This window comes from Aquarana catesbeiana, linkage group LG13 (assembly GCF_042186555.1).
Source record: "Aquarana catesbeiana isolate 2022-GZ linkage group LG13, ASM4218655v1, whole genome shotgun sequence".
NCBI lineage: Eukaryota > Metazoa > Chordata > Amphibia > Anura > Ranidae > Aquarana > Aquarana catesbeiana.
The window spans coordinates 56,369,723-56,380,015 of NC_133336.1; positions in this window are offsets into that span (position 1 = coordinate 56,369,723).

Here is a 10,293-nt window from a genome sequence, read left to right on the forward strand (position 1 = left end):
CTCCTGGTTCTATCTCAAAGCAGGGATCGGCTGCTGGCCCACCGGGAGCAGGTGATCTCCGCTCTATCCAGCTTCGGGTGGCTTCTGAATCTTGCAAAGAGCCACCTAATTCCGACTCAACGCCTAATATATCTGGGAGCACAGTTCGACACCGTAAGAAACACTATTTCTCTTCCACTACAGAAAGTTCCGGTGGTCCGGGACAGAATTGCTCGGGCTCTACATGCCTCACACCTGAAGGCCTCTCAGTGTCTAATAATCATCGGCACGATGGTCTCCACGACTCCCATGGTCAAATGGGCCTTGTGGAGATTACGTCCCTTCCAGTCAGGGTTCCTGCAGCAATGGGAAACAGGGGACAAGAATCAGGTCATCCGGGTGACATCATCAATGAGAAACAGCCTCTTCTGGTGGCTCCAACGCAAGAACTTACTGACATGTCATTCCATTGCTCCCATCGCCTGGATCACGGTTACGACCGATGCCAGCGGGACGGGCTGGGGAGCCCTCTGCGGTTCGAACCTTGCACAGGGCAAATGGGATCCATGCCTGCCAGTCCCGGGTTCGAACGTCCTAGAGCTCAGAGCGGCCTGGTGTGCACTGCAGTCCTTCTCTCACCTACTGAAAGGGAACTCAGTATTGCTAAGAATGGACAACACAACGGCAGTCGCCTATGTGAAGAGGCAGGGGGGTACCCGGAGCCTCATTCTCCTTCGGGAAGTCGAGCCCATCCTTTCCTGGGCACAGAAGAACCTATGCAATATCTCGGCAGTGTTTGTCCCAGGGGTCCAAAATACCCAAGCAGACTTCCTTTCTCGCACCAAGCTGGACAACAACGAGTGGTCCCTGAATATGGAGACATTCAGATGGGTCTCATCACTGGGGATCGAACCCGAGGTGGATCTATTCGCCTCACGCCACAACTGCAAGTTGAAGAAATATTATGCCAGAGGTCATTGCAGCCAGGCTCTCGGGTCGGACGCACTGACGGATCTCTGGAGATTCAACAAGGCCTATGCCTTTCCACCGCTTCCAGTCATCCTGAGGTTCCTGCAGAGGCTCAGTTCGGAAACAGCCGAAGTGTTGATGATAGCTCCATACTGGCCGAACAGGCCATGGTTCCCTCTCCTTGTCCAGCTCAGCTTCAGGGACCCGGTGCCTCTCCCTCTCAGGCCGGACCTTCTTTCTCAGGGGTCAGTTCTGCACCCATGTCCGGCAGTACTGAGACTGATGGTCTGGTTCTTGAGAGGGAGAGGCTAATCTCGCTTGGTTGCGCTCCCTCAGTGATCTCAACTCTTATGAGCTCAAGAAGATCTAGCACGAATAAAGTCTACAGTAGGATCTGGTCCAAGTTTGTGGATTTCTGCTCTTCTAACGGCAGGTCTTGTAGACACCCGGAGGTGCAAGACGTCCTCAGCTTCCTTCAAACAGGTTTAGACCTACCATTATCCATCAGCTCGCTTAGAGTCCAGGTATCTGCACTGTCTGCCTTCTCAGGGTCCTCTTGGGCAAATAATCCGTTAATCCGGCAATTCTTTCGTGGCGCTTCAAGGCTTAAGCCCCAAAGAAAATCCAGGTTCCCCAAATGGGATCTGCCACTAGTTCTGGATTCAATCTCGGGACTCAGTACTAGCGGGCCTTCCCCGCTCTCTATTAAGGACTTCTCGGCAAAGGTGGTCTTTTTAGTAGCCGTCACATCGGCAAAAAGGGTCTCTGAGATTGGCTCTCTGGGTTGTGAAGAACCCTTCCTGACGTTCTTCCCAGACCGGGTAGTACTCGTCCCTATGCTGGGTTTAAATCCAAAAGTGTCCTCAGTGTTCCATGATAATCAAGAAATAGTCCTTCCCACGTTTAAGTCTCCAGGATCTTCCGAAATTCATCCTCTGGATGTAGGGGAAGCAATTAAAGAATACCTGAGAATAACTTCTCCCTTCAGACGTTCTGACCATTTATTTATTTTACACTCAGGAAGCAATAAAGGGAAATAAGCTTCGATTAGGACACTCGCTACTTGGATTGTTCAGACTATTCAACAAGCATACAGGGCGAAGGGCTTGGCTCCTCCACAGGCGGTGACAGCTCACTCCACCAGGGGAATGGCGGCTTCATGGGCGGCAGCTCGACACGTGGCCCCGGACACCATATGCAAGGCGGCCTCGTGGGCCTCTATCAATACTTTCATGTCTCACTATTGTATTGAGCCTGCTTCATTGTCCTCTGTAAACTTTGCTTTGAGAATCCTATCGGTTGATAGGGCAAATTAAAATTTTTGGTTTGACTCAACATACCCACCCGTGTGGTCGGCTAGTTATTTCCCACACGTAGGCTGCCATGGAGTCTGTCAGGAAAAAGGAAAATTTATTATCAAATACTTACCGTAATTTTCCTTTCCTGATGGACTCCATGGCAGACGGAGTTCCCACCCATTGGTCATAGAGTAGGCTAGTTACGGAACGCAGTAGCTAGTGGTGAGTACTCTTTTATGGGAATGGGGTCCTATAGCATTGGAGAGGAGGCGGGGTTAACCCACACGTAGGCTGCCATGGAGTCCATCAGGAAAGGAAAATTACGGTAAGTATTTGATAATAAATTTTCCTTTTTTTTTTCAAAATTTTCGGCCTTTTTCCACTTATATTACAAAAAATAAAAATCGCAGAGGCAATCAAATACCATCAAAAGAAAGCTCTATTTGTGGGAAAAAAAGGTCGCAAATTTCGTTTGGGTACAGCATTGCATGACCACGCAATTATTAGTTAAAGCAGAGCAGTGCCAAATTGTAAAAAGTGGTCATTGAGCAGCCAAATCTTCCGGGGCTGAAGTGGTTAACTGACACCATATGCAGAATAAAAGTAATATTAAACCCAAAAGCAAACATTTATTATATTGCAGCTTACCAAGTCTTAGATGTGGATTGTGGACGTGGTATATTTAGGTTTTGCCAAAGGCTTTGACACAATTCCCCACATACGGCTAATGTGTAAGGTGAAGTCTACAGGGCTGGAAAAATCAGTTTGTAAATGGATAGAAAACTGGCTAAAAGGCTGAATTTAGAGAGTAGTGGTTAATGATTCTTAAGCCTCGTTCACACGATCAGACTTACCGATGGGAAATGTTCGATGACAGGCTGTTGGCGGGACATTTGTTGTCAGATTTTCCGTGGACAAACGTTTGATAGCAGGTTTTAACATTTTCCGCGGACAAATGTCTGTTGTCGGATTTTCCGAGCGTGTGTACACAAGTCCGTCGGACAAAAGTCAAAAGTACAAACACGCATGCTCGGAAGCAAGGATGAGCCAGAAGCGGCCGGTGTTGTAAACTAGCGTCACATAGCCAAGTATTATTCTCCACAATTTTTTTTATTGTGCATTAAAAAAAAGAAAACAAATAAAATTAGACATGCTATCTGCCAATAGAACTTAACCAAAAAGTGCATTCTATGCATCCAAAAATACAGAAAATATACCAAATCAAATCATTATTCAACCAAAATAATAATGTCAAAGCAATAACTCCAAGGCCAATAATAAATAACACGTTATCTCCTCCGATTCCGCAACATGTCTGGTTGACGAACGGCCGTTCAGAAATGAACTGAAAAGCACAAAACGAAAAGCGCAAAATGAAAAGTGCGAATCAACACTCATCAAACATCTACTAACATGAAAATTAGCAGAAGGTGCCCAAAGGGTGGCACTAAAGAGCTGAAAAAAAACACGTAGTACGTCTAGTATGTCACTACGTTCGTGATTGTTGGCCAACAATTGTGTGCCGTTTGTATGCAAGACAAGTTTGGGCCAGTGCCCTTCAGACAAAAGTCCATGATTTTGTTGGCCAACAATCCGATCGTGTGTACGAGGCTTTACTCTGAAAGGTCTAAGGTTATCAGCAGTGTACCCCAAGGTTCAGTGTTGGGTCCTTTACTTTTTAATATAATTATAAATGATATAGGGCAGTGATGGCAAACCTTGGCACCCCAGGTGTTTTGAAACTACATTTCCCATGATGCTCAATTACACTGCATTATGGGAAACGTAGTTCCAAAACATCTGGGGTGCCATGGTTCGCCAATCTGCCACTAAATAGGGTCTGCGATTAAAAGTATCATTTCAGTGTTTGCAGATGACACCAAGCTATTCAGTGGAATAACATTCCTTACAAGATGTCTCCAACTTGCAAGCCGACCTTGATGCACTGTTTAATTGGGCAACTATGTGGCATATGAGATTTAATGTTGATAAATGTAAAGTTATGCACTTGGGGGCTAAAAATATGCATGCATCATACATACTAGGAGGAGAACAGCTGGGGGAGTCAATGGTGAAAACGGATCTGGGTGTTCTGGTATATCATAAGCTTAAAGTGGTTGTAAACTCTTGTATGACTTCCAACTATACGTAAGCCTAGAATTAGGCTTAGGTATAGGTAGGGGAAATATCTCCTAAGCGTAAACCGTTTAGGAGACATTTCACTTGTAGTGCGCCAATGTCGTCACTGGCGCATGCGCTGTGAAGAAACGGACCTCCATGCCATTTCTTCCTCAGTGTGTGCCGTGACTGACGGCTCCCGCACACATGCGTGGGAGTGATGTCACGCAGCTCCGGCCAGTCACAGATCTGGAGTCCGTGACCCCGGAAAAAAGAGGGGTGAAGATGGACGCGGCCTGCACAGGGGACAGCGCGGGCTTCGTTTGCAGGTAAGTGTCACATAATGGGCTAGTATGCAATGCATACTAGCCCATCATGCTTTTAATTTGCAGGCTTTACAGGGAGCAAAAGAGGAAGTAAAACCCATCAGGTCTTCTCGTCCACATCAGTGCCTGACCTCACAAATGCGCTTCTGGAAGTCTGGAAGAATGGTCAAACATTCCCATAGATACACTCCAAAACTTTGTGGACAGCCTTCCCAGAAGAGTTGAAGCTGCTAAAGCTGCAAAGGGTGAGTCAACTCAATATTGAACCCTACTGACTAAGACTGGGATACCATTAAAGTTCATGCACGTGTAAAGGCAGGTGTCCCAATACTTTTGACAATAGTGCATATATGGCATACTGAATGGAAGAAAATGATAACTGTTTCCTTATAAAGAATAAATATCAATCATTTAAAAAATAGTCATGCGCAGCTATGCTATTTAAAGACTGAATACTTTGATTTTCATATAAACCCTGTTGTGACTTTTCCTCTTTGAGCCCAACTTCACTACAAATGTGAATTTTACGAATGGGAATGGTGCAGCGCTGAGGTCAACATTTCTTTGTTATTTAATTTCGAAGTCCTCTTTTAAGAAAAAATAGATTTAAAAAAATCATACTGATATTACATACATATTACATAAATTTGTCAGTATTGATATCAACGTTTTTCTTTCCCCACTCCCCTGCCAGCCAATAGCTATGGAAATTCAAAAATGTTTGCCATGAGAAACTGAAGCCAGAGGCCAAGATAGAAGGGAACAGGTGTTACATTTCCATTGTAGAGGTCATTCCCCCTTAAGAAAAATTTACATATTTGCCTGTATTTAGTACAGGGCCACAGGTGAGAACATAAACAGAAAGGTTACAGGTCACATTTTAATATCCTAAGATGTTAATTTATGGCTCTGGGATCCTATTCTACTGTAAGTGCTGCTGGGGATATTTATCTTTTTGTGTCACATTTTTTGACCTTTATTTTCTTGCATTCAAATGATTACTCAGAGATCCCGATTATAACATAATATGAAAGCATGCAAGTAAAAGCTATTTCTATTTGCTAGCCTGTGATGCTGACCCCCCGCTTTTTATACTTTTAGACACTGGCCTGGAACAAGTTAAAGCATAACTCTAGCCAATCAGAGTTGGCTACAATAAGACAAACAGACTAGAGCAATACAAATTACTGAACTGAGCAGAAGAAATGTATTGAATTACCAGAAAAAAAATATAACCCAATGTGCCCCAATGACCAAATGTACAGGGGAGAAAATTATGATTTGATCCCCTGCAGATTGTGTAAGTTTTCCCATTTACAAAGAAATGAAGGGTCTATAATTTTTTATCATAGGTGTATTTTAAATGATAGAGAGAGAATATCAACCAAAAATCCAGAAAAAAAACCACATTAAACAAATGCTATAAATTAGGTTGCAGTTCACTGAGTAAAATAAGTAACTTAGTACTTGGTGGAGAAACCCTTCTTGGTACGCACAGATGTAAGACGTTTCTTGTAGCTGGTGACCAGGTTTGCTCCAATCTCTGGAGGGATTCTGGTCCAGTCTTCTTTACAGATCTTCTCTAAACCCTTAAGGTTTCTTGGCTGTCGTTTGGCAACTCGAAGTTTTGGCTCTCTCCATAAATGTTCTATAGGATTAAGGTCTGGAGACTGACTAGGCCACTCCATGACCTTAATGTGCTTCTTCTTGAGCTACTTCTTTGTTGCCTTGGTGGTATGTTTTGGGTCATTGTTATGCTGGAAGGCCCATCCATGACCCATATTCAGTGTTCTGGCTGAGGGAAGAAGGTTCTCATCCCAGATTTTACAATACATGACCCCATCCATTGGCCTCTCAATGCAGCAAAGTCGGCCTGCACCTTTAGCAGAGAAACAGCCCCAAAGCATCATGTTTCCACCTCTGTGCTTGACTGTGGGGATGGTATTCTTAGCGTCAAAGTCAGCATTTTTCTTCCTCCAAACACGGCGAGTCAAGTTAATGCCAAAGAGCTCAATTTTGGTCTCATCTGACCAGAGCACTTTCTTTCAGTCCTTCTCTAAATCATTTAGATGTTCATTGTCATGACTATACATGTGCCTTCTTGAGGAGGGGGACTGGCCGTGTTTGGAGGAAGAAAAATACTGGATGTGACACTAAGAACAACATCCCTACAGTCAAGCATGGAGGTGAAAACAGTATGCTTTGGGGCTGCTTCTCTGCTTAATGTCTGATTTGTCTCATTATAGACTGTTATGGAATAACCTTTCTTCACATTTGCCCGTTTTGCTTAAAAAATTCTACGTTCACCTTTCCAGAAACACCCTATAGTAGCCTTTCTACCCCAGGAGAAGCTTTCAACTAATTTTCAGGTCTCAGGAAACCCCTGATAAGATGAATCCATTAGGAAGGGAGGTTATTGGGAAAAAGCCTCAATACATTGGTGCTGTTCGGTGGGAAGAATGGCCCCCATACAGTGGGGGTAAGAACTCCACTGCTGCAATCATGCAGCTGACTCTGGCAAGTGGCATTGAATCTGGAACTCTGCAGGCACCACTAGATGGGAGGTTAGCTAGCTACAGCTCAATGAACCCCTAACCACCTCTAGAGGAACCATGGGGTTCCACTGAAAACTGGTTTAGAATGGCTGCTCTTTGGGGGTAAACTTATAATAATAATAATACAATTATTTTTTCAGCCAGATTGGCAACAATAAGCAAGAACAATTTTTCCAACACAGCTCTCTTAGTTATTCATCCCCTCCTATGTTTTTTTTTTTTAGAAGGAAGTCACTGCTATATAAATTGTTGTACTTTTCCAATATCTATGTAGCGCTGACAATATTTGTTTCTAGGTATATGTAATGCTGTAAGGTTAATAAGTTGGTATATGGCGCCATCTAGTGGCCAAAATATATAATTGCAGCACCTTTGTATTTCATCACTTGGGGAGTGACATGGAAGTGTTTTATTGTTTACTTCTGGACATTAACTTGACCTACCCATGATGCCTGTTAACTCCCATAAACATTGGGAGAGCTGAACTGCATGATAGGAAGGCTATAAAAGGGCTGGGAGTGGCCATCTTAGGTCTCTTGTTCCTGGGACGCGTGGCCTGCCAGCAGGGCTCTGTGGGTGTGTGTGTCCACAGAGCTGTGGCCTACCCTGTGCAGAGCGGAACAGCAGCCAGCGATCCTGCCTTAGATCACAGAGTGCTGGAGCAGCAGAAGTGATTGTTTCAGAGACCCGTGAAGGAGGTAACCGAGGACTCCTGGTCGTTAGTGAACGGAATGGCAGAGCAGCGCAGCTGTAACTTCAGATAGACTGAGGACTTGTGGAACGGAGACATCCATTCGTCTGGCTTCAGTGCGGTGAGAGGGCTAACGCCCAGAAGTCTGCATCACACTACACACGTTTATATTGATTGCAAAGTGTTGCTGGGACTGATAGTCCCACGGTACACTTCAGTTGGAACAAGATCATACTTGCGCAGATTTAAAATTAAGACCTCATTACCTAGGAATTAACGTGGAATATTTGTTCCCCTTGAGAAGGAATATACCATCAAATTTACCTGGTTGCAATTACTATTGTGCATCATTCTACACCATTTCTTTTGGTCACAAGCCCTGTGGATTACAATTATTGATTCTTTAGCTAGCAGAAGACTGAAGATAACAGGACTATTTCTATCAACACAAGGCCTTGCATTTAGTCATAAACTAGAGTGACTGCACTGTCAAAGCAGGAGGAGCTCCCTAGTGATTTAAAACTGTGGGGTGTTAATATTCCTGTGTTTCTTTTGTGTTTGCTACAGTGTGCTGGAGGTGGGAAGGTGCCCATAGTTAAGGAGTTGTCACTTCGAGCACTGGTCCCACCTGGAGACACATAATAGGGGTCTATTCAAGAAAACCATATATATATATATATATATATATATATATATATATATATATATATATATACTAAGATTGTTGTGAATATTCACTGTGCTTTCACGTTACGTTTGTGTGACAGTATAGTCATTGTAATTACTTTTAATATCAGTTCAGTAAAAGAAGTAATTTTGGTTAACCACAAATTTTTGTGTGCAGTGTTGTTTTTCTCCTGCAGGTGGAGCAACAAACACCCAGGTAGAGTTTTATATATAATTGTAGTGTATATATGGTGAGCTATAACTTGTATCAGTATTATTACAACACTGCACTACAGCTGTGTCAAGGGGATTGAAACAGATTTAGAAGGGGTGTAAGAGATCAGAGAACAGGCCTGATCAATATCAGCCGCTCCTTCGGGGGTAAGTGCTTCAGCTAAAATATGGCAAGCAATATTCTTAGGAAAAAATTCCAATCGTATTAGAGATCAATCATGTTTATTACTCATCATGAATTTATCTTATAAGAGTAATACCTGTGCTGAGATGCGTGGGATAGCATGCTACATTCCATACATGTAAGGGCTTAGCCTCACTTTAATTGTCTATTGAACCCTGTAATTAATAAGCAAATAGGAGTCTCGAAGCTTTAGCACAGGCCATCTAGTTTACTTGGCAATGTTAGCCAAGTGCTTAAACACTTTAAGTTGTCAATAGTGGAAAAGAATGTAAGTTAGTTCCGATGTGCCGTTAAATGTGAACTTGGGTTAACATTACGCAACATTTACCACAATACATTGTCATTTAATGTAATTAAGATTGGCCTTTCTTTTGCAATATTAATTGAAATTCACTAGCCATTATTTGGTATAATTGGAAACAAATACAACTCTTTCTTGTTAGCAGCCATAGCAACATTATCAGTGTACAGAAAGGATTGCCCTGACTCCCCCATCTCCCATTTCTGTAATTGGCTTTTCAGAAATCTGCTCAAAACTTTACTTCAAACTATAGGCTGCTCATTGAACCATTAGTAGTACACCTAGATCTTGGGTTTGCTAAACTGGGAGTTTGTGTAATTGATTGTGTAATTAGACGTAAAATAGCTTAAATTCAAACTGAATGACGTTTTGTTTGCTTAAATATTATATAAAATAACCAATTGCCATTAAAAAATACTTGTCTTTTACTTTTATTTTTAATCCTTTGTTACATCACAGTGCTACTGATCTCCTGCAGCTTCTTCCTATTTACATGCACTCAAGCGATGGCTGCATAACATTTCTCAGGTAGGTTTCCTGAGGGTGAAAACAGTAGGTAGGTAAAATGTGTGTACAACAGGTGTATTCAACAAAACTGACATTTATTTTTGAAGCACGATTTAACGTTTTCCCAATAGTAAATCTATAATCAGTATTTCAGAATAAGCAGAATACCATTTTCACTAAAGAGGGTTTTACATTACTTTTGTAGTTGAGTTAATGCTGCCAAGATAAATTTTCCAATTTTGCTCTCCTTTGTAAAAATAAATTGGAGAATTAGTCTTCAAATTTTAGTTAAACGTAGACCAATGGTTATATCTTTTAATCTGTAAATCACATGACTGCATATCCTGTCCCCTAATTTTTTTCTAATGGCTTGCTGTATGATGTCTAGATCCATGGGAAACAACGTACATGGTGGGATGGGACTTCATGTAAAGACTAATGCCGTGTACACACGAGCGGACTTTT